The following is a 25,060-nucleotide window of genomic DNA, read 5'->3' on the forward strand; positions in this document are numbered from 1 at the left end:
CTCCCACCATATTATGATGTTGCCCCGGTTTTGGGCTCGATCCGAAATCAATAGGTGTAAGAAATTGGGCAATTCAAGTTCAAAGGCAGTTCTTTTCTAATTGGGGTGGTTGGTCTATTGGGTAGTTCTAGTGATCGGATTTCACTCAAAATTAACCAAATGACTCCTCCCACCATATTATGACGTTGCCCAAGTTTTGGGCTCAATCCGAAATCAATAGGTGTAAAAAATTGGACAATTTATGTTCAAAGGCTGTTTGTTCCTAATTGGAGTGGTTGGTGTTTTGTGTACTTCTAGAGATCAGATTTCACTCAAACTTAACCAAATGAATCCTCCCACCATATTATGATGTTGCCCAAGTTTTGGGCTCGATCCGAAATGAATAGTTGTAAGAAATTGGACAATTCAACTTCAAAGGCAATTCGTTCCTCATTGGAGTGGTTGGAGTTTTGGGTAGTTCTAAAGATCGGATTTCACTCAAACTTAACCAAATGACTCGTCCCACCGTATTATGATGTTGCCCAAGTTTTGGGGTCGATCCGAAATCAATAGGTGTAAGAAATTGGAAAATATTTATTCAAAGGCAGTTCGTTCCTAATTGGAGTGGTTGGTGTTTTCGGTAGTTCTAAAGATCGGATTTCACTCAAACTTAACCAAATGACACCTCCCACCATATTATGATGTTGCCCAAGTTTTGGGCTCGATCCGAAATCAATAGGTGTAGGAAATTGGACAATTCAAGTTCAAAGGCAGTTCGTTCCTAGTTCGAGTGGTTGGGGTTTTGGGTAGTTCTAGAGATCGGATTTCACTCAAACTTAACCAAATGAATCCTCCCACGATATTATGATGTTGCACAAGTTTTGGGCTCGATCCGAAATGAGTAGGTGTAAGAAATTGGACAATTCAAGTTGAAAGGCAGTTCGTTCCTAATTGGGGTGGTTGGTGTATTGGGTAGTTCTAGAGATCGGATTTCACTCAAAATTAAACAAATGACTCCTCCCACCATATTATGATGTTGCCCAAGTTTTGGGCTCGATCCAAAATCAATAGGTGCAAGAAATTGGAAAATTTTAGTTCAAAGGCAGTTCGTTCCTAATTGGAGTGGTTGGTGTTTTGGGTAGTTCTAGTAATCAGATTTCACTCAAACTTAACCAAATGACTCCTCCCACCATATTATGACGTTGCCCAAGTTTTGGGCTCGATCCGAAATCAATAGGTGTAAGAAATTGGGCAATTCAAGTTCAAAGGCAGTTCTTTTCTAATTGGGGTGGTTGGTCTATTGGGTAGTTCTAGTGATCGGATTTCACTCAAACTTAACCAAATGACTCCTCCCACCATATTATGACGTTGCCCAAGTTTTGGGCTCAATCCGAAATCAATAGGTGTAAAAAATTGGACAATTTATGTTCAAAGGCTGTTTGTTCCTAATTGGAGTGGTTGGTGTTTTGGGTACTTCTAGAGATCAGATTTCACTCAAACTTAACCAAATGAATCCTCCCACCATATTATGATGCTGCCCAAGTTTTGGGCTCGATCCGAAATGAATAGGTGTAAGAAATTGGACAATTCAAGTTCAAAGGCAATTCGTTCCTCATTGGAGTGGTTGGAGTTTTGGGTAGTTCTAAAGATCGGATTTCACTCAAACTTAACCAAATGACTCGTCCCACCGTATTATGATGTTGCCCAAGTTTTGGGGTCGATCCGAAATCAATAGGTGTAAGAAATTGGACAATTTATGTTCAAAGGCAGTTCGTTCCAAATTGGAGTGGTTGGTGTTTTCGGTAGTTCTAGAGATCGGATTTCACTCAAACTTAACCAAATGACACCTCCCACCATATTATGATGTTGCCCAAGTTTTGGGCTCGATCCGAAATCAATAGGTGTAGGAAATTGGACAATTCAAGTTCAAAGGCAGTTCGTTCCTAGTTCGAGTGGTTGGGGTTTTGGGTAGTTCTAGAGATCGGATTTCACTCAAACTTAACCAAATGAATCCTCCCACGATATTATGATGTTGCACAAGTTTTGGGCTCGATCCGAAATGAATAGGTGTAAGAAATTGGACAATTCAAGTTGAAAGGCAGTTCGTTCCTAATTGGGGTGGTTGGTGTATTGGGTAGTTCTAGAGATCGGATTTCACTCAAAATTAAACAAATGACTCCGCCCACCATATTATGATGTTGCCCAAGTTTTGGGCTCGATCCAAAATCAATACGTGCAAGAAATGGGAAAATTTTAGTTCAAAGGCAGTTCGTTCCTAATTGGAGTGGTTGGTGTTTTGGGTAGTTCTAGTAATCAGATTTCCCTCAAACTTAACCAAATGACTCCTCCCACCATATTATGATGTTGCCCAAGTTTTGGGCTCGATCCGAAATCAATGGGTGTAAGAAATTGGACAATTTTTGTTCAAAGGCAGTTCGTTCCTAATCGGAGTGGTTGTTGTATTCCATAGTTCTAGAGATCGGCTTTCTCTCAAAACTAACCAAAAGACTCCACCCACCATATTATGATATTTCCCAAGTTTTGGGCTCGATCCGAAATCAATAGGTTCACGAAATTGGACAATTCAAGTTCAAAGGCAGTTCGTTCCTAATTGGAGTGGTTGGTGTTTTGGGTAGTTGTAGAGATCGGATTTCACTCTAGCTTAACCAAATGACTCCTCCCTCCATATTACGATGTTGCCCAAGTTTTGGGCTCGATCCGAAATCTATAGGTGTAAGAAATTGGACAATTCAAATTCAAAGGCAGTTCGTTCCTAATTGGAGTGGTTGGTGTTTTGGGTAGTTTTAGAGATCGGATTTTACTCCAACTTAACCAAATGACTCCTCCAACCATATTATGATGTTGCCCCGGTTTTGGGCTCGATCCGAAATCAATAGGTGTAAGAAATTGGACAATTCAAGTTCAAAGGCAGTTCGTTTCTAATTGGGGTGGTTGGTCTATTGGGTAGTTCTAGTGATCGGATTTCACTCAAAATTATCCAAATGACTCCTCCCACCGTATTATGACGTTGCCCAAGTTTTGGGCTCGATCCGAAATCAATAGGTGTAAGAAATTGGACAATTCAAGTTCAAAGGCAGTTCGTTTCTAATTGGGGTGGTTGGTCTATTGGGTAGTTCTAGTGATCGGATTTCACTCAAAATTATCCAAATGACTCCTCCCACCGTATTATGACGTTGCCCAAGTTTTGGGCTCAATCCGAAATCAATAGGTGTAAAAAATTGGACAATTTATGTTCAAAGGCTGTTTGTTCCTAATTGGAGTGGTTGGTATTTTGGGTACTTCTAGAGATCGGATTTCACTCAAACTTAACCAAATGAATCCTCCCACCATATTATGATGTTGCCCAAGTTTTGGGCTCGATCCGAAATCAATAGGTGTAAGAAATTGGACAATTCAAGTTCAAACGCAGTTCGTTTCTAATTGGGGTGGTTGGTGTATTGGGTAGTTCTACAGATCGGATTTCACTCAAACTTAACCAAATGACTCCTCCCATCATATTGTGATGTTGCCCAAGTTTTGGGCTCGATCCGAAATCAATAGGTGTAAGAAATCGGACAATTTATGTTCAAAGGCAGTTCGTTCCAAGTCGGAGTGGTTGGTGTATTCCATAGTTCTACAGATCGGATTTCACTCAAAACTAACCAAATGACTCCTCCCACCATATTATGCTGTTGCCCAAGTTTTGGGCTCGATCCGAAATCAATAGGTGTAAGAAATTGGACAATTCAAGTTCAGAGCCGGTTCGTTCCTAATTGGAGTGGATGGTGTTTTGGGTAGTTCTAGAGATCGGATTTCACTAAAACTTAACCAAATGGCTCCTCCCACCATATTATGACGTTGCATCTGTTTTCGGCTTGATCCGAAATCAATAGGTGTAAGAAATTGGACAATTCAAGTTCAAAGGCAGTTCGTTCCAAACTAGAGTGGTTGGTTTTTTGGGTTCTTCTAGAGATCGGATTTCACTCAAACTTAACCAAATGACTCCTCCCACCATATTATGAGGTTAACCAAGTTTTGGGCTCGATCCGAAATCAATAGGTGTAAGAAATTGGACAATTTATGTTCAAAGGCAGTTCGTTCCTAGTCGGAGTGGTTGGTGTATTCCATAGTTCTAGAGATCGGATTTCACTCAAAAATAACCAAATGACTCCTCCCACCATATTATGCTGTTGCCCAAGTTTTGGGCTCGATCCGAAATCAATAGGTGTAAGAAATTGGACAATTCAAGTTCAGAGCCGGTTCGTTCCTAATTGGAGTGGATGGTGTTTTGGGTAGTTCTAGAGATCGGATTTCACTAAAACTTAACCAAAACACTCCTCCCACCATATTATGACGTTGCCCCTGTTTTCGGCTTGATCCGAAATCAATAGGTGTAAGAAATTGGACAATTCAAGTTCAAAGGCACTTCATTCCTAACTGGAGTGGTTGGTTTTTTAGGTTGTTCTAGAGATCGGATTTCACTCAAACTTAACCAAATGACTCCTCCCACCATATTATGATGTTGCCCAAGTTTTGGGCTCGATCCGAAATCAATAGGTGTAAGAAATTGGACAATTCAAGTTCAAAGGCAGTTCGATCCTAATTGGAGTGGTTGGGGTTTTGGGTAGTTCTAGAGATCGGATTTCACTCAAACTTAACCAAATCACTCCTCCCACCATAGTATGATGTTGCCCAAGTTTTGGGCTCGATCCGAAATCGGTAGCTATAAGAAATTGGACAATTCATGTTCAAAGGCAGTTCGTTCCTGATTGGAGTGGTTGGTGTTTTAGGTAGTTCTAGAGATCGGATTTCACTCAAACTTAAACAAATGACTCCTCCCACCATATTATGACGTTGCCCCAGTTTTGAGCTCGATCCGAAATCAATTGGTGGAATAAATTGGACAATTCAAGTTCAAAGGCAGTTCGTTCCTAACTGGAGTGGTTGGTGTGTTTGGTTGTTCTAGAGATCGGATTTCACTCAAACTTAACCAAATGACTCCTCACACCATATTATGATGTTGCCCAAGTTTTGGGCTCGATCCGAAATGAATAGGTGTAAGAAATTGGACAATTTATTTTCAAAGGCAGTTCGTTCCTAGTCGGAGTGGTTGGTATATTCCGTAGTTCTAGAGATCGGATTTCACTCAAAACTAACCAAATGACTCCTGCTACCATATTATGATGTTGCCCAAGTTTTGGGCTCGATCCGAAATCAATAGGTGTAAGAAATTGGACAATTCAAGTTCAAAGGCAGTTCGATCCTAATTGGAGTGGTTGGAGTTTTGGGTAGTTCTAGAGATCGGATTTCACTCAAACTTAACCAAATGACTCCGCCCACCATATTATGATGTTGCCCAAGTTTTGGGCTCGATCCGAAATCGATAGGTGTAAGAAATTGGACAATTCAAGTTCAAAGGCAGTTCGTTCCTGATTGGAGTGGTTGGTGTTTTAGGTAGTTCTAGAGATCGAATTTCACTCAAACTTAACCAAATGACTCCTCCAACCATATTATGATGTTGCCCCAGTTTTGGGCTCGATCCGAAATCAATAGGTGTAAGAAATTGGACAATTTATGTTCAAAGGCAGTTCATTCCTAGTCGGAGTGGTTGGTGTATTCCATAGTTCTAGAGATCGGATTTCACTCAAAACTAATCAAATGACTCCTCCCACCATATTATGATGTTGCCCAAGTTTTGGGCTTGATCCGAAATCAATAGGTGTATGAAATTGGACAATTCGAGTTCAACGGCAGTTCGTTCCTAATTGGATTGGTTGGAGTTTTGGGTAGTTCTAGAGATCGGATTTCACTCAAACTTAACCAAATGACTCCTCCCACCATATTATCATGTTGCCTAAGTTTTGGGCTCGATCCGAAATCAATAGGTGTAAGAAATTGGACAATTTATGTTCATAGGCAGTTCGTTCCTAGTCGGAGTGGTTGGTGTATTCCATAGTTCTAGAGATCGGATTTCACTACTAACCAAATAACTCCTCCCACCATATTATGATGTAATCCAAGTTTTGGGCTCGATCCGAAATCGATAGGTGTAAGAAATTGGACAATTCAAGTTCAAAGGCAGTTTGTTCCTGATTGGAGTGGTTGGTGTTTTGGGTAGTTCTAGAGATCGGATTTCACTCAAACTTAACCAAATGACTCCTCCCACCATATTATGACGTTGCCCCAGTTTTGGGCTCGATCCGAAATCAATAGGTGTAAGAAAATTGACAATTTAAGTTCAAAGGCAGTTCGTTCCTAACTGGAGTGGTTGGTGTTTTGGGTTGTTCTAGAGATCGGATTTCACTCAAACTTAACCAAATGACTCCTCCCACCATATTATGATGTTGCCCAAGTTTTGGGCTCGATCCGAAATCGGTAGGTGTAAGAAATTGGACAAGTCAAGTTCAAAGGCAGTTCGTTCCTGATTGGAGTGGTTGGTGTTTTAGGTAGTTCTAGAGATCGAATTTCACTCAAACTTAACCAAATGACTCCTCCAACCATATTATGATGTTGCCCCAGTTTTGGGCTCGATCCGAAATCAATAGGTGTAAGAAATTGGACAATTTATGTTCAATGGCAGTTCGTTCCTAGTCGGAGTGGTTGGTGTATTCCATAGTTCTAGAGATCGGATTTCACTCAAAACTAACCAAATGACTCCTCCCACCATATTATGATGTTGCCCAAGTTTTGGGCTCGATCTGAAATCAATAGGTGTAAGAAATTGGACAATTCAAGTTCAAAGGCAGTTCGTTCGTAACTGGAGTGGTTGGTGTTTTGGGTTGTTCTAGAGATCGGATTTCACTCAAACTTAACCAAATGACTCCTCCCACCATATTATGATGTTGCCCAAGTTTTGGGCTCGATCCGAAATCAATAGGTGTAAGAAATTGGACAATTCAAGTTCAAAGGCAGTTCGATCCTAATTGGAGTGGTTGGAGTTTTGGGTAGTTCTAGAGATCGGATTTCACTCGAACTTAACCAAATGACTCCTCCCACCATATTATGATGTTGCCCAAGTTTTGGGCTCGATCCGAGATCAATAGGTGTAAGAAATTGGACAATTCATGTTCAAAGGCAGTTCGTTCCTAATTGGAGTGGTTGGTGTTTTGGGTAGTTCTGGAGATCGCATTTCACTCAAACTTAACCAAATGACTCCACCCACCATATTATGATGTTGCCCAAGTTTTGGGCTCGATCCGAAATCAATAGGTGTAAGAAATTGGACAATTTAAGTTCAAAGGCAGTTCGTTCCTAGTTGGAGTGGTTGGTATATTCCATAGTTCTAGGGATCGGATTTCACTCAAAACTAACCAAATGACTACTCCCGCCATATTATGATGTTGCCCAAGTTTTGGGCTCGATCCGAAATCAATAGGTGTAAGAAATTGGACAATTTATGTTCAAAGGCAGTTCGTTCCTAGTCGGAGTGGTTGGTGTATTCCATAGTTCTAGAGATCGGATTACACTCAAAACTAACCAAATGACTCCTCCCACCATATTATGATGTTGCCCAAGTCTTGGGCTCGATCCAAAATCAATAGGTGTAAGAAATTGGACAATTCAAAATCAAAAGATGTATGAAATTTGACAATTCAAGTTCAAAGGCAGTTCGTTCCTAATTGGAGTGGTTGTTGTTTTGGGTAGTTCTAGAGATCGGATTTCACTCAAACTTAACCAAATGACACCTCCCACCGTATTATGATGTTGCCCAAGTTTTGGGCTCGATCAGAAATCAATGGGTTTAAGAAATTGGACAATTCAAGTTCAAAGGCAGTTCGTTCCTAATTGGAGTGGTTGGTGTTTTGGGTTGTTCTAGAGATCGGATTTCACTCAAACTTAACCAAATGACTCCTCCCACCATATTATGATGTTGCCCCAGTTTTGGGCTCGATCCAAAATCAATAGGTGTTAGAAATTGGACAATTCAAGTTCAAAGGCAGTTCGTTCGTAATTGGAGTGGTTGTTGTTTTGGGTTGTTCTAGAGATCAGATTTCACTCAAACTTAACGAAATGACTCCTCCCCCCATATTGTGATGTTGCCCAAGTTTTGGGTTCAATCGGAAATCTATAGGTGTAAGAAATTGGACAATTCAAGTTCAAAGGCAGTTCGTTCCTAATTGGAGTGGTTGGTGTTTTGGGTAGTTCTAGAGATCGGATTTCACTCAAACTTAACCAAATGACTCCTCCCACCATATTATGATGTTGCCCAAGTTTTGGGCTCGATCCGAAATCAATAGGTGTAAGAAATTGGACAATTCAATTTCAAAGGCAGTTCTTTCCTAATTGGAGTGGTTGGTGTTTTGGGTAGGTCTATAGTTCGGATTTCACTCAAACTTAACCAAATGACTCCACCCACCATATTATGTTGTTGCCCAAGTGTTGGGCTCGATCCGAAATCAATAGGTGTAAGAAATTGGACAATTCAAGTTCAAAGGCAGTTCGTTCCTCATAGGAGTGGTTGGTGTTTTGGGTTGTTCTAGAGATCGGATTTCACTCAAACTTAACCAAATGACTCCTCCCACCATATTATGATGTTGCCCAAGTTTTGGGCTCGATCCGAAATCAATAGTTGTAAGAAATGGGACAATTCAAGTTCAAAAGCAGTTCGTTCCTAATTGGAGTGGTTGGTGTTTTGGGTTGTTCTAGAGATCGGATTTCACTCAAACTTAACCAAATGGCTCCCCCAACCATATTTTGTTGTTGCCCCAATTTTGGGCTCGATCCGAATTCAATAGGTGTTAGAAATTGGACAATTCAAGCTCAAAGGCAGTTCGTTCCTAATTGAAGTGGTTGGTGTTTTGGGTTGTTCTAGAGATCGGATTTCACTCAAACTTAACCAAATGACTCCTCCCACCATATTGTGATGTTGCCCAAGTTTTGGGTTGAATCGGAAATCTATAGGTGTAAGAAATTGGACAATCCAAGTTCTAAGGCAGTTCGTTCCTAATTGGAGTGGTTGGTGTTTTGGGTAGTTCTAGAGATCGGATTTCACTCAAACTTAACCAAATGACTCCTCCCACCATATTATGATGTTGCCCAAGTTTTGGGCTCGATCCGAAATCAATAGTTGTAAGAAATGGGACAATTCAAGTTCAAAAGCAGTTCGTTCCTAATTGGAGTGGTTGGTGTTTTGGGTTGTTCTAGAGATCGGATTTCACTCAAACTTAACCAAATGGCTCCCCCCACCATATTTTGTTGTTGCCCCAATTTTGGGCTCGATCCGAAATCAATAGGTGTTAGAAATTGGACAATTCAAGCTCAAAGGCAGTTCGTTCCTAATTGAAGTGGTTGGTGTTTTGGGTAGTTCTATAGATCGAATTTCACTTAAACTTAACCAAATGACTCCTCCCACCATATTATGATGTTGCCCAAGCTTTGGGCTCGATCCGAAATCAATAGTTGTAAGAAATTGGACAATTCAAGTTCAGAGGCAGTTCGTTCCTAGTTGGAGTGGTTGGTGTTTTGGGTAGTTCTAGAGATCGGATTTCACTCAAACTTAACCAAATGACACCTCCCACCATATTATGACGTTGCCCAACTTTTGGTCTCGATCCGAAATCAATAGGTGTAAGAAATTGGACAATTCAAGTTCAAAGGCAGTTCGTTCCTGATTGGAGTGGTTGGTGTTTTGGGTAGTTGTGGAGATCGGATTTCACTCAAACTTAACCAAATGACTCCTCCCACCATATTATGTTGTTGCCCCAGTTTTGGCCTCTATCCGAAATCAATAGGAGTTAGAAATTGGACAACTCAAGTTCAAAGGCAATTCGCTCCTAATTGGGGTGGTTGGTGTTTTGGGTAGTTCTTGAGATCGGATTTCACTCAAACTTAACCAAATGACTCCTCCCACCATATTATGATGTTGCCCAAGTTTTGGGTTCAATCGGAAATCTGTAGGTGTAAGAAATTGTACAATTCAAGTTCAAAGGCAGTTCATTCCTAATTGGAGTGGTTGGTGTTTTGGGTAGTTCTAGAGATCGGATTTCACTCAAACTTAACCAAATGACTCCTCCCACCATATTATGATGTTGCCCAAGTTTTGGGCTCGATCCGAAATCAATAGTTGTAAGAAATGGGACAATTCAATTTCAAAGGCAGTTCTTTCCTAATTGGAGTGGTTGGTGTTTTGGGTAGGTCTATAGTTCGGATTTCACTCAAACTTAACCAAATGACTCCACCCACCATATTATGATGCTGCCCAAGTGTTGGGCTCGATCCGAAATCAATTGGTGTAAGAAATTGGACAATTCAAGTTCAAAGGCAGTTCGTTCCTAGTTGGAGTGGTTGGTGTTTTGGGTAGTTCTAGAGATAGGATTAGACTCAAACTTAACCGAATGACACCTCCCACCATATTATGATGTTGCCCAAGTTTTGGGCTCGATCCGAAATCAATAGGTGTAAGAAATTGGACAATTCAAGTTCAAAGGCAGTTCGTTCCTAATTGGAGTGGTTGGTGTTTTGGGTAGTTCTAGAGATCGGATTTCTCTCAAAGTTAACCAAAAGACTCCTTCCACCATATTATGATGCTGCCCATGTTTTGGGTTCGATCCGAAATCAATTGGTGTAAGAAATAGGACAATTCAAGTGCAAAGGCAGTTCGTTCCTAATTGGAGTGGTTGGTGTTTTGGGTAGTTCTAGAGATCGGATTTCACTCAAACTTAACCAAACGACTACTCCCACCACATTATGATGTTGCCCAAGTTTTGGGCTCGATCCGAAATCAGTAGGTATAACAAATTGGACAATTCAAGTTCAAAGGCAGTTCGTTCCAAATTGGAGTGGTTGGGGTAATTCATAGTTCTAGCGATTGTATTTTACTCAAAACAAACCAAATGACTCCTCCCACCATATTATGATGTTGGCCAAGTTTTGGGCTCGATCCGAAATCAATAGGTGTAAGAAATTAGACAATTTATGTTCAAAGGCAGTTCGTTTCTAATCGGAGTGGTTGGTGTATTCCACAATTCTGGAGATCGGATTTCGCTCAAAACTAACCAAATGACTCCTCGCACCATATTATGATGTTGCCCAAGTTTTGGGCTCGATCAGAAATAAATTGGGGTAAGAAATTGGACAATTCAAGTTGAAAGGCAGTTCGTTCCTAATTGGAGTGGTTGGGGTAATTCATTGTTCTAGCGATTGGATTTTACTCAAAACACACCAAATTACTCCTCCCACCATATTATGATGTTGCCCAAGTTTTGGGCTCGATCCAAAATCAGTAGGTGTAAGAAATTAGACAATTTATGTTCAAAGGCAGTTCGTTTCTAATCGGAGTGGTTGGTGTATTCCACAATTCTGGAGATCGGATTTCGCTCAAAACTAACCAAATGACTCCTCGCACCATATTATGATGTTGCCCAAGTTTTGGGCTCGATCCGAAATAAATTGGGGTAAGAAATTGGACAATTTAAGTTGAAAGGTAGTTCGTTCCTAATTGGAGTGGTTGGGGTAATTCATTGTTCTAGCGATTGGATTTTACTCAAAACACACCAAATGACTTCTCCCACCATATTATGATGTTGCCCAAGTTTTGGGCTCGATCCGAAATCAATAGGTGTTAGAAATCGGACAATTCAAGTTGAAAGTCAGTTCATTCCTAATTGGTGTGGTTTGTGTTTTGGGTAGTTCTAGAGATCGGATTTCACTCAAACTTAACCAAATGACTCCTCCCACCATATTATGATGTTGCCCAAGTTTTGGGCTCGATCCGAAATCAAAAGGTGTAAGAAATTGGATAATTCAAGTTCGAAGGCAGTTCGTTCCTAATTGGAGTGGTTGGTGTTTTGGGTAGTTCTAGAGATCGGATTTCACTCAAACTTAACCAAATGACTCCTCCCACCATATTATGATGTTGCCCAAGTTTTGGGCTCGATCCGAAATCAATGGGTTTAAGAAATTGGACAATTCAAGTTCAAAGGCAGTTCGTTCCTAATTGGAGTGGTTGGTGTTTAGGGTAGTTCTAGAGATCGGATTTCACTCAAACTTAAACAAATGAGTCCTCCCACCACATTAGGATGTTGCCCAAGTTTTGGGCTCGATCCGAAATAGATAGGGGTAAGAAATTGGACAATTCAAGTTGAAACGCAGTTTGTTCCTAATTGGAGTGGTTGTTTTTGGGGTAGTTCTAGAGATCGGATTTCACTCAAACTTAACCAAATGACTCCTCCCGCCACATTATGTTGTTGCCCAAGTTTTGGGCTCGACCCGAAATAAATGGGGGTAAGAAATTGGACAATTCAAGTTCAAAGGCAATTCGTTCCTAGTTGGAGTGGTTGGTGTTTTGGGTAGTTCTAGAGATCGGATTTCGCTCAAACATAACCAAATGACTCCTCCGACAGTATTATGATGTTGCCCAAGTTTTCGGCTTGATCCGAATTCAGTAGGTGTAAGAAATTGGACAATTCAAGTTCAAAGGCAGTTCGTTCCTAATTGGAGTGGTTGGTGTTTTGGGTAGTTCTAGAAATTGGATTTCACTCAAACTTAACCAAATGACTCCTCCCACCATATTATGATGTTGCCCAAGTTTTGTGCTCGATCCGAAATCAATAGGTGTAAGAAATTGGACAATTCAAGTTCAAAGGCAGTTCGTTCCTAATTGGGGTGGTTGGTGTACTGGGTAGTTCTAGTGATCGGATTTCACTCAAACTTAACCAAATGACTCCTCCCACCGTATTATGATGTTGCCCAAGCTTTGGGCTCAATCCGAAATCAACAGGTGTAAGAAATTGGACAATTCAAGTTCAAAGGCAGTTCGTTCCTAATTGGAGTGGTTGGTGTTTTGGCTAGTTCTAGGGATCGGATTTCACTAAAACTTAACCAAATGACTCCTCCCACCGTATTATGATGTTGCCCAAGTTTTGGGCTCGATCCGAATTCAATAGGTTTAAGAAATTGGACAATTCAAGTTCAAAGGCAGTTCGTTCCTAATTGGAGTGGTTGGTGTTTTGGGAAGTTCTAGAGATCGGATTTCACTCAAACTTAACCAAGTGACTCCTCCCACCATATTATGACGTTGCCCCAGTTTTGGGCTCGATCCGAAATCAATAGGTGGAAGAAATTGGACAATTCAAGTTCAAAGGCAGTTCGTTCCTAATTGGAGTGGTTGGTGTTTTGGCTAGTTCTAGGGATCAGATTTCACTAAAACTTAACCAAATGACTCCTCCCACCGTATTATGATGTTGCCCAAGTTTTGGGCTCGATCCGAATTCAATAGGTTTAAGAAATTGGACAATTCAAGTTCAAAGGCAGTTCGTTCCTAATTGGAGTGGTTGGTGTTTTGGGTAGTTCTAGAGATCGGATTTCACTCAAACTTAACCAAATGACTCCTCCCACCATATTATGATGTTGCCCAAGTTTTGGGCTCGATCCGAAATCAATAGGTGTAAGAAATTGGACAATTCATGTTCAAAGGCAGGTCGTTTCTAATTTTAGTGGTTGGAGTTTTGGGTAGTTCTAGAGATTGGATTTCACTCAAACTTAACCAAATGAGTACACCCACCATATTATGACGTTGCCCAAGTTTCGGGCTCGATCCGAAATCAATAGGTGTAAGAGATTGGACAATTTATGTTCAAAGGCAGTTCGTTCCTAATCGGAGTGGTTGGTATATTCCATAGTTCTATAGATCGGATTTCACTCAAACTTAACCAAATGACTCCTCCCACCATATTATGATGTTGCCGAAGTTTTGGGCTCGATCCGAAATCAATAGGGGTAAGAAATTGGACAATTCAAGTTCAACGGCAGTTCGTTCGTAATCGGAGTGGTTGGTGTATTGGGTAGTTCTAGAGATCGGATTTCACTCAAACTTAACCAATTGACTCCTCCCACCATATTATGATGTTGCCCAAGTTCAGGGCTCGATCCGAAATAAATAGGGGTAAGAAATTGGAAAATTCAAGTTCAAAGGCAGTTTGTTCCTCATTGGAGTGGTTGGTGTTTTGGGTAGTTCTAGAGATCGGATTTCACTCAAACGTAACCCAATTACTCCTCCCACCATATTATGATGTTGCCCAAGTTTTGGGCTCCATCCGAAATCAATAGGTTTAAAAAATTGGACAATTCAAGTTCAAAGGAAGTTCGTTCCTAATTGGTGTGGTTGGTGTATTGGGTAGTTCTAGAGATCGGATTTCACTCAAACTTAACCAAATGACTCGTCCCACCGTATTATGATGTTGTCCAAGTTTTGGGCACGATCCGAAATCAATAGGTTTAAGAAATTGGAAAATTCATGTTCAAAGGCAGGTCGTTTCTAATTGGAGTGGTTGGAGTTTTGGGTAGTTCTAGAGATCGGATTTCACTCAAACTTAACCAAATGACTTCTCCCACCATATTATGACGTTGCCCAAGTTTCATGCTCGATCCGAAATCAATAGGTGTAAGAAATTGGACAATTTATGTTCAAAGGCAGTTCGTTCCTAATCGGAGTGGTTGGTATATTCCATAGTTCTAGAGATCGGATTTCACTCAAACTTAACCAAATGACTCCTCCCACCGTATTATGATGTTACCCAAGTTTTGGGCTCCATCCAAAATCAATAGGTGTAAGAAATTTAACAATTTATGTTCAAAGGCGGTTGTTTCCTAATCGGAGTGGTTGGTGTATTCCATAGTTCTAGGGATCGGATTTCACTCAAAACTAACCAAATGACTCCTCCCACCATATTATGATGTTGCCCAAGTTTTGGGCTCGATCCGAAATCAGTAGGTGTAAGAAATTGGACAATTCAAGTTCAAGGGCAGTTCGTTCCTGATAGGTGTGGTTGGTGTATTGCGTAGTTCTAGAGATCGGATTTCACTCAAACTTAACCAAATGACTCGTCCCACCGTATTATGATGTTGCCCAAGTGTTGGGCTCGATCCGAAATCAATAGGTGTAAGAAATTGGACAATTCAAGTTCAAAGGCAGTTCGTTCCTAATTGGTGTGGTTGGCGTATTGCGTAGTTCTAGAGATCGGATTTCACTCAAACTTAACCAAATGACTCGTCCCACCGTATTATGATGTTGCCCAAGTTTTGGGATCGATCCGAAATCAATAGGTGTAAGATATTGGACAATTCAAGTTCAAAGGCAGTTCGTTCCTAATTGGTGTGGTTGGCGTATTGCGTAGTTCTAGAGATCGGATTTCACCCAAACTTAACCAAATGACTCGTCCCACCGTATTATGATGTTGCCCAAGTTTTGGGCTCGATCCGAAATCAATAGGTGTAAGAAATTGGACAATTTATGTTCAAAAGCAGTTCGTTCCTAATCGGAGTGGTTGGTGTGTTCCATAGTTCTAGAGATCGGATTTCACTCAAACTTAACCAAATGACTCCTCCCACCGTATTATGATGTTGTTCAAGTTTTGGGCTCGATCCGAAATCAATAGGTGTAAGAAATTGGACAACTCATGTTCAAAGGCAGTTCGTTCCTAATTGGGGTGGTTGGTGTATTGGGTAGTTCTAGTGATCGGATTTCACTCAAACTTAACCAAATGACCCCTCCCACCGTATTATGATGTTGCCCAAGTTTTGGGCTCATTCCGAAATCAATAGGTGTAAGAAATTGGACAATTCAATTTCAAAGGCAGTTCGTTCCTAATTGGAGTGGTTGGTGTTTTGGGTAGTTCTAGAGATCGGATTTCACTCAAACTTAACCAAATGACTCCTCCCACGATATTATGATGTTGCCCAAGTTTTGGGCTGAATCCGAAATCAATAGGTGTAAAAATTGGACAATTGGAGTTCAAAGGCAGTTTGTTGCTAATTGGAGTGGTTGGTGTTTTGGGAAGTTCTAGAGATCGGATTTCACTCAAACTTAACCAAGTGACTCCTCCCACCTTATTATGACGTTGCCCCAGTTTTGGGCTCGATCCGAAATCAATAGGTGGAAGAAATTGGACAATTCAAGTTCAAAGGCAGTTCGTTCCTAATTGGAGTGGTTGGTGTTTTGGGTAGTTGTAGAGATCGGATTTCAATCAAAATTAACCAAATGACACCTCCCACCATATTCTGATGTTGCCCAAGTTTTCGGCTCGATCCGAAATCAATAGGTGGAAGAAATTGAACAATTCAAGTGCAAAGGCAGTTCGTTCCAAATTGGATTGGTTGGTGTTTTGGGTAGTTCTAGAAATCGGATTTCAGTCAAACTTAACCAAATGACTCCTCCCACCATATTATGATGTTGCCCAAGTTTTGGGCTGGATCCGAAATCAATAGGTGTAAGAAATTAGACAATTCAAGTTCAAAGGCAGTTCGTTGCTAATTGGAGTGGTTGGTGTTTTGGGAAGTTCTAGAGATCGGATTTCACTCAAACTTAACCAAGTGACTCCTCCCACCATATTATGACGTTGCCCCAGTTTTGGGCTCGATCCGAAATCAATAGGTGGAAGAAATTGGACAATTCAAGTTCAAAGGCAGTTCGTTCCTAATTGGAGTGGTCGGTGTTTTGGGTAGTTGTAGAGATCGGATTTCAATCAAACTTAACCAAATGACTCCTCCAACCATATTCTGATGTTGCCCAACTTTTCGGCTCGATCCGAAATCAATAGGTGGAAGAAATTGGACAATTCAAGTGCAAAGGCAGTTCGTTCCAAATCGGAGTGGTTGGTGTATTCCATAGTTCTAGAGATCGGATTTCACTCAAAACTAACCAAAGGACTCATCCCACCATATTATGATGTTGCCCAAGTTTTGGGTTCGATCCAAAGTCAATAGGTGTAAGAAATTGGACAATTCAATTTCAAAGGCAGTTCGTTCCTAATTGGAGTGGTTGGTGTTTTGGGTAGTTCTAGAGATCGGATTTCACTCAAACTTAACCAAATGACTCCTCCCACCATGTTTTGATGTTGCCCAAGTTTTGGGCTCAATCCGAAATCAATAGGTGTAAAAAATGGGACAATTCAAGTTCGATGGCAGTTCGTTCCTAACTGGAGTGCTTGGTGCTTTGGTTAGTTGTAGAGATCGGATTTCACTCAAACTTAACCAAACGACTCCGTCCACCATAATATGATGTTGCCCAAGTTTTGGGCTCGATCCAAAATCAATAGGTGTAACAAATTGGACAATTCATGTTCAAAGGCAGTTCGTTCCTAATTGGAGTGGTTGGTGTTTTGGGTAGTTCTAGAGATCGGATTTCACTCAAACTTAACCAAACGACTCCTCCCACCATATCATGTTGTTGCCCAAGTTTGGGGCACAATCCGAGATCAGTAGGTGTAAGAAATTGGACAATTTATGTTCAAAGGCAGTTCGTTCCCAATCGGAGTGGTTGGTGTATTCCATAGTTCTAGCGGTCGGATTTCACTCAAAACTAACCAAAGGACTCCTCCCACAATATTATGATGTTGCGCAAGTTTTGGGCTCGATCCGAAATCAATAGGTGTAAGAAATTGGACAATTCAAGTTCAAAGGCAGTTCGTTCCTAATTGGAGTGGTTGGTGTTTTGGGTAGTTCTAGAGATTGGATTTCACTCAAACTTAACCAAGTGACTCCTCCCACCATATTATGACGTTGCCCCAGTTTTGGGCCCGATCCGAAATCAATAGGTGTAAGAAATTGGACAATTCAAGTTCAAAGGCAGTTCGTTCCTAATTGGAGTGGTTGGTGTTTTGGGTAGTTCTAGAGATCGGATTTCACTCAAACTTAACCAAAGGACTCCTCCCACCATATTATGATGTTGCCCAAGTTTTGGGTTCGATCCGAAGTAAATAGGTGTAAGAAATTGGACAATTCAAGTTCAAAGGCAGTTCGTTCCAAATTGGAGTGGTTGGCGTTTTGGGTAGTTCTAGAGATCGGATTTCACTCAAACTTAACCAAAGGACTCCTCCCACCATATTATGATGTTGCCCAAGTTTTGGGATCGATCCGAAATCAATTGGTGTAAGAAATTGGACAATGTATCTTATAAGGCAGTACGTTCCTAATCGGAGTGGTTGGTGTATTCCGTATTTCTAGAGATCGGATTTCCCTCAACTTAACCAAATGACTCCTCCCACCATATTATGATGTTGCCCAACATTTCGGCTCGATCCGAAATCAATAGGTGGAAGAAATTGAACAATTCAAGTGCAAAGGCAGTTCGTTCCAAATTGGATTGTTTGGTGTTTTGGGTAGTTCTAGAAATCGGATTTCAGTCAAACTTAACCAAACGACTCCTCCCACCATATTATGACGTTGCCCCAGTTTTGGGCTCGATCCAAAATCAATAGGTGAAAGAAATTGGACAATTCAAGTTCAGAGGCAGTTCGTTCCTAATTGGAGTGGTTGGTGTTTTGGGTAGTTGTATAGATCGGATTTCAATCAAACTTAACCAAATGACTCCTCCCACCATATTATGGTGTTGCCCAAGTTTTCGGCTCGATCCGAAATCAATAGGTGGAAGAAATTGGACAATTCAAGTTCAAAGGCAGTTCGTTCCTAATTGGAGTGGTTGGTGTTTTGGGTAGTTCTAGAGATTGGATTTCACTCAAACTTAACCAAGTGACTCCTCCCACCATATTATGACGTTGCCCCAGTTTTGGGCCCGATCCGAAATCAATAGGTGTAAGAAATTGGACAATTCAAGATCAAAGGCAGTTCGTTCCTAATTGGATTGGTTGGTGTATTGGGTAGTTCTAGAGATCGGATTTCACTCAAACTTAACCAAATGACTCCTCCCACCATATTATGATGTTGCCCAAGTTTTGGGCTGGATCCGAAATCAATAGGTGTAAGAAATTGGACAATTCAAGTTCAAAGGCAGTTCGTTCCTAATTGGAGTGGTTGGTGTTTTGGGTAGTTGTAGAGATCGGATTTCAATCAAAATTAACCAAATGACACCTCCCACCATATTCTGATGTTGCCCAAGTTTTCGGCTCGATCCGAAATCAATAGGTGTAAGAAATTGAACAATTCAAGTGCAAAGGCAGTTCGTTCCAAATTGGATTGGTTGGTGTTTTGGGTAGTTCTAGAAATCGGATTTCAGTCAAACTTAACCAAATGACTCCTCCCACCATATTATGATGTTGCCCAAGTTTTGGGCTGGATCCGAAATCAATAGGTGTCAGAAATTGGACAATTCAAGTTCAAAGGCAGTTCGTTGCTAATTGGAGTGGTTGGTGTTTTGGGAAGTTCTAGAGATCGGATTTCACTCAAACTTAACCAAGTGACTCCTCCCACCATATTATGACGTTGCCCCAGTTTTGGGCTCGATCCGAAATCAATAGGTGGAAGAAATTGGACAATTCAAGTTCAAAGGCAGTTCGTTCCTAATTGGAGTGGTCGGTGTTTTGGGTAGTTGTAGAGATCGGATTTCAATCAAACTTAACCAAATGACTACTCCCACCATATTCTGATGTTGCCCAACTTTTCGGCTCGATCCGAAATCAATAGGTGGAAGAAATTGGACAATTCAAGTGCAAAGGCAGTTCGTTCCAAATCGGAGTGGTTGGTGTATTCCATAGTTCTAGAGATCGGATTTCCCTCAAAACTAACCAAAGGACTCCTCCCACCATATTATGATGTTGTCCAAGTTTTGGGATCGATCCGAAATCAATTGGTGTAAGAAATTGGACAATGTATCTTATAAGGCAGTTCGTTCCTAATCGGAGTGGTTATTGTATTCCGTATTTCTGGAGATCGGATTTCCCTCAACTTAACCAAATGATTCCTCCCACCATATTATGATGTTGCCCAACATTTCGGCTTGATCCGAAATCAATAGGTGGAAGAAATTGAACAATTCAAGTGCAAAGGCAGTTCGTTCCAAATTGGATTGTTTGGTGTTTTGGGTAGTTCTAGAAATCGGATTTCAGTCAAACTTAACCAAATGACTCCTCCCACCATATTATGATGTTGCCCAAGTTTTGGGCTCGATCCGAAATCAATAGGTGTAAGAAATTGGACAATTCATGTTCAAAGGCAGTTCGTTGCTAATTGGAGTGGTTGGTGTTTTGGGAAGTTCTAGAGATCGGATTTCACTCAAACTTAACCAAGTGACTCCTCCCACCATATTATGACGTTGCCCCAGTTTTGGGCTCGATCCGAAATCAATAGGTGTAAGAAATGGGACAATGTATCTTATAAGGCAGTTCGTTCCTAATCGGAGTGGTTGGTGTATTCCGTATTTCTAGAGATCGGATTTCCCTCAACTTAACCAAATGACTCCTCCCACCATATTATGATGTTGCCCAACATTTCGGCTCGATCCGAAATCAATAGGTGGAAGAAATTGAACAATTCAAGTGCAAAGGCAGTTCGTTCCAAATTGGATTGTTTGGTGTTTTGGGTAGTTCTAGAAATCGGATTTCAGTTAAACTTAACCAAATGACTCCTCCCACCATATTATGATGTTGCCCAAGTTTTGGGCTCGATCCGAAATCAATAGGTGTAAGAAATTGGACAATTCAAGTTCAAAGGCAGTTCGTTGCTAATTGGAGTGGTTGGTGTTTTGGGAAGTTCTAGAGATCGAATTTCACTCAAACTTAACCAAGTGACTCCTCCCACCATATTATGGCGTTGTCCCAGTTTTGGGCTCGATCCGAAATCAATAGGTGGAAGAAATTGGACAATTCAAGTTCAAAGGCAGTTCGTTCCTAATTGGAGTGGTTGGTGTTTTGAGTAGTTGTAGAGATCGGATTTCAATCAAACTTAGCCAAATGACTCCTCCCACCATATTCTGATGTTGCCCAAGTTTTCGGCTCGATCCGAAATCAATAGGTGGAAGAAATTGGACAATTCAAGTTCAAAGGCAGTTCGTTCCTAATTGGAGTGGTTGGTGTTTTGGGTAGTTCTAGAGATCGGATTTCACTCAAACTTAACCAAATGACTCCTCCCACCATATCATGTTGTTGCCCAAGTTTTGGGCACAATCCGAGATCAATAGGTGTAAGAAATTGGACAATTTATGTTCAAAGGCAGTTCGTTCCCAATCGGAGTGGTTGCTGTATTCCATAGTTCTAGCGGTCGGATTTCACTCAAAACTAACCAAATGACTCCTCCCACGATATTATGATGTTGCGCAAGTTTTGGGCTCGATCCGAAATCAATAGGTGTAAGAAATTGGACAATTCAAGTTCGAAGGCAGTTCGTTCCTAACTGGAGTGGTTGGTGTTTTGGGTAGTTCTAGAGATTGTATTTCACTCAAACTTAACCAAATGACTCCTCCCACCATATTATGATGTTGCCCAAGTTTTGGGCTGGATCCGAAATCAATAGGTGTAAGAAATTGGACAATTCAAGTTGAAAGGCAGTTCGTTCCTATTTGGAGTGGTTGGTGTTTTGGGTAGTTCTAGAGATCGGATTTCACTCAAACTTAACCAAATGAGTCCTCCCACCATGTTATTATGTTGCCCAAGTTTTGGGCTCGATCCGAAATCAATAGGTGTAAGAAATTGGACAATTCAAGTTCGAAGGCAGTTCGTTCCTAATTGGAGTGGTTGGTGTTTTGGGAAGTTCTAGAGATTGGATTTCACTCAAACTTAACCAAGTGACTCCTCCCACCATATTATGACGTTGCCCCAGTTTTGGGCCCGATCCGAAATCAATAGGTGTAAGAAATTGGACAATTCAAGTTCGAAGGCAGTTCGTTCCTAATTGGAGTGGTTGGTGTTTTGGGTAGTTCTAGAGATCGGATTTCACTCAAACTTAACCAAATGACTCCTCCCACCACATTATGATGTTGCCCAAGTTTTGGGCTGAATCCGAAATGAATAGGTGTAAGAAATTGGACAATTGAAGTTCAAAGGCAGTTCGTTCCTAATTAGAGTGGTTGGTGTTTTGGGTAGTTCTAGAGATCGGATATCACTCAAACTTAACCAAATGACTCCTCCCACGATATTATCATGTTGCCCAAGTTTTGGGCTCAATCCGAAATCAATTGGTGTGAGAAATTGGACAATTTATGTTCAAAGGAAGTTCGTTCCTAATTGGAGTGGTTGGTGTTTTGGGTAGTTCTAGAGATCGAATTTCAATCAAACTTTACCAAATGACTCCTCCCACCATATCATGGTGTTGCCCAAGTTTTCGGCTCGATCCGAAATCAATAGGTGGAAGAAATTGGACAATTCAAGTTCAAAGGCAGTTCGTTCCTAATTGGAGTGGTTGGTGTTTTGGGTAGTTGTAGAGATCGGATTTCAATCAAACGTAACCAAATGACTCCTCCCACCATATTCTATTGTTGCCCAAGTTTTCGGCTCGATCCGAAATCAATAGGTGGAAGAAATTGGACAATTCAAGTGCAAAGGCAGTTCGTTCCGAATTGGATTGGTTGGTGTTTTGGGTAGTTCTAGAAATCGGATTTCAGTCAAACTTAACCAAATGACTCCTCCCACCATATTATGATGTTGCCCAGGTTTTGGGCTCAATCCGAAATCAATAGGTGTAAGAAATTGGACAATTCAAGTTAAAAGGTAGTTCGTTCCTAATTGGAGTGGTTGGTGTTTTGGGTAATTCTAGAGATCGGATTTCACTCAAACTTAACCACTTGACTCCTCCCACCATATTATGATGTTGCCCAAGTTTTTGGGCTCGATCCGAAATCAAAAGGTGTACGAAATTGGACAATTCAAGTTCAAAGGCAGTTCGTTCCTAACTGGAGTGGTTGGTGCTTTTGGTAGTTGTAGAGATCAGATTTCATTAAAACTTTACCAAACGACTCCGTCCACCATATTATGATGTTGCCCAAGTTTTGGGCTCGATCCAAAATGAATAGGTGTAAGAAATTGTATAATTTATGTTCGAAGGCAATTCGTTCCGAATCGGAGTGGTTGGTGTATTCCATAGTTCTAGGGTTCGGATTTCACTCAAAACTAACCAAATGACTACTCCCACGATATTATGATGTTGCCCAAGTTTTGGGCTCGATCCGAAATCAATAGGTGTAAGAAATTGGACAATTCAAGTTCAAAGGCAGTTCGTTCCTAATTGGAGTGGTTGGTGCTTTGGGTAGTTGTAGAGATCGGATTTCACTCAAACTTAACAAAACGACTCCGTCCACCATATTATGATGTTGCCCAAGTTTTGGGCTGGACCCGAAATCAATAGGTGTAAGAAATTGGACAATTCAAGTTCAAACGCAGTTCGTTCCTCATTGGAGTGGTTGGTGTTTTGGGTAGTTCTAGAGATCGGATTTCACTCAAACTTAACCAAGTGACTCCTCCCACCATATTATGACGTTGCCCCAGTTTTGGGCCCAATCCGAAATCAATAGTTGTAAAAAATTGGACAATTCAAGTTCAAAGGCAGTTCGTTCCTAATTGGAGTGGTTGGTGCTTTGGGCAGTTGTAGAGATCGGATTTCACTCAAACTTAACCAAACGACTCCGTCCACCATTTTATGATGTTGCCCAAGTTTTGGGCTGGATCCAGAATCAATAGTTGTAAGAAATTGTATAATTTATGTTCGAAGGCAATTCGTTCCGAATCGGAGTGGTTGGTGTATTCCATAGTTCTAGAGTTCGGATTTCACTCAAAACTAACCAAATGACTACTCCCACGATATTATGATGTTGCCCAAGTTTTGGGCTCGATACGAAATCAATAGGTCTAAGAAATTGGACAATTCAAGTTCAAAGGCAGTTCGTTCCTAATTGGCGTGGTTGGTGTTTTGGGTAGTTCTAGAGATCAGATTTCACTCAAACTTAATCAAATGACTCCTCCCACCATATTATGTTGTTGCCCAAGTTTTGGGCTGGATCCGAAATCAATAGGTGTAAAAAATTTTACAATTCAAGTTCAAAGGCAGTTCGTTCCTAATTGGAGTGGTTGGTGTTTTGGGTAGTTCTAGAGATCGGATTTCACTCAAACTTAACCAAATGACTCCTCCCACCATATTATTATGTTGCCCAAGTTTTGGGCTCGATCCGACATCAATAGGTGTAAGAAATTGGACAATTCAAGTTCAAAGGCAGTTCGTTCCTAATTGGAGTGGTTGGTGTTTTGGGTAGTTCTAGAGATCCGATTTCACTCAAACTTAACCAAATGACTCCTCCCACCATATTATGTTGTTGCCCAAGTTTTGGGCTGAATCCGAAATCAATAGGTGTAAGAAATTGGACAATTCAAGTTCAAACGCAGTTCGTTCCTAATTGGAGTGGTTGGTGTTTTGGGTAGTTCTAGAGATCCGATTTCACTCAAACTTAACCAAATGACTCCTCCCACCATATTATGATGTTGCCCAATTTTTTGGCTCGATCCGAAATCAATAGGTGCAAGAAGTTGGACAATTCAAGTTCAAACGCAGTTCGTTCCCAGTTGGGGTGGTTGGTGTTTTGGGTAGTTCTAGAGATCGGATTTCACTCAAACTTAACCAAATGACTCCTCCCACCACATTATGATGTTGCCCAAGTTTTGGGCCGAATCCGAAATCAATAGGTGTAAGAAATTGGACAATTGAAGTTCGAAGGCAGTTCATTGCTAATTGGAGTGGTTGGTGTTTTGGGAAGTTCTAGAGATCGGATTTCACTCAAACTTAACCAAGTGACTCCAGCCACCATATTATGACGTTGCCCCGGTTTTGGGCTCGATCCGAAATCAATAGGTGTAAGAAATTGGACAATTCAAGTTCAAAGGCAGTTCGTTCCTAATTGGAGTGGTTGGTGTTTTGTGTAGTTCTAGAGATCGGATTTCAGTCAAACTTAACCAAATGACTCCTCCCACCATATTATGATGTTGCCCAAGTTTTGGGCTCAATCCGAAATCAATAGGTGTAAGAAATTGAACAATTCAAATTCGAAGGCAGTTCGATCCTAATTGGAGTGGTTTGTGTTTTGGGTAGTTCTAGAGATCGGATTTCACTCAAACTTAATCAAATGACTCCTCCCGCCATATTATGATGTTGCCCCAGTTTTGGGCTCGATCCGAAATCAATAGGTGTAAGAAATTGGACAATTCAAGTTCAAAGGCAGTTCGTTCCTAATTGGAGTGGTTTGTGTTTTGGGTAGTTCTAGAGATCGGATTTCACTCAAACCTCCCCAAGTGACTCCTCCCACCATATTATGACCTTGCCCCAGTTTTGGGCTCGATCCGAAATCAATAGGTGTAAGAAATTGGACAATTGAAGTTCAAAGGCAGTTCGTTCCTAATTGGAGTGGTTGGTGCTTTGGGTAGTTGTAGAGATC

Source organism: Prunus avium, chromosome 2 (genome assembly GCF_965620075.1).
Source record: "Prunus avium chromosome 2, drPruAviu1.hap1.1, whole genome shotgun sequence".
NCBI classification, from domain to species: Eukaryota; Viridiplantae; Streptophyta; class Magnoliopsida; order Rosales; family Rosaceae; genus Prunus; species Prunus avium.